Raw genomic sequence first — 560 nt, forward strand, 5'->3', positions numbered from 1 at the left:
TGTCAAAACATTACCTTCTGGTAACCCATGCTGAAAAAATCATCATACCTTTAATTGCATATTAGGACGCACTGGTTCCCCGAAGTTCGAAAGTACTAAAACAGGTACATCAGATCTGAGATTCAGGCAATAAAGGCCCTCATGCTTCAATTTCATACAACTTTTTTATTATTTAATATTATAATCATTTATCTCAGATGGTGCCATTAAAACAAAATACATATATGGTTTGGCGATATCTGGCCACAGCTTTTATTCATAATATGATAGATTCATATAATATATATAATATATATATAGATATATAGACCATAGACCATGTATATGTAGATAGATCTATGGTCGGTTACCCGAAGATAATATGGCAACCAGGTAGATAGATAGATATATATGAAGATAGATATATGTGAAGATAGATATATATGAAAATGTAAAGATGCACCGTGGGATACACTGGTGCTTTAAATTTAGAAAACACCGTGGGATACACAAGCGTAGTCTGTATTATCCACAAACCTAAAATTTCATAGTTAACATTAAGATTCTATGCAGCGAATTCT

This window comes from Mytilus edulis, chromosome 13 (genome assembly GCF_963676685.1).
Source record: "Mytilus edulis chromosome 13, xbMytEdul2.2, whole genome shotgun sequence".
Lineage (NCBI taxonomy): Eukaryota > Metazoa > Mollusca > Bivalvia > Mytilida > Mytilidae > Mytilus > Mytilus edulis.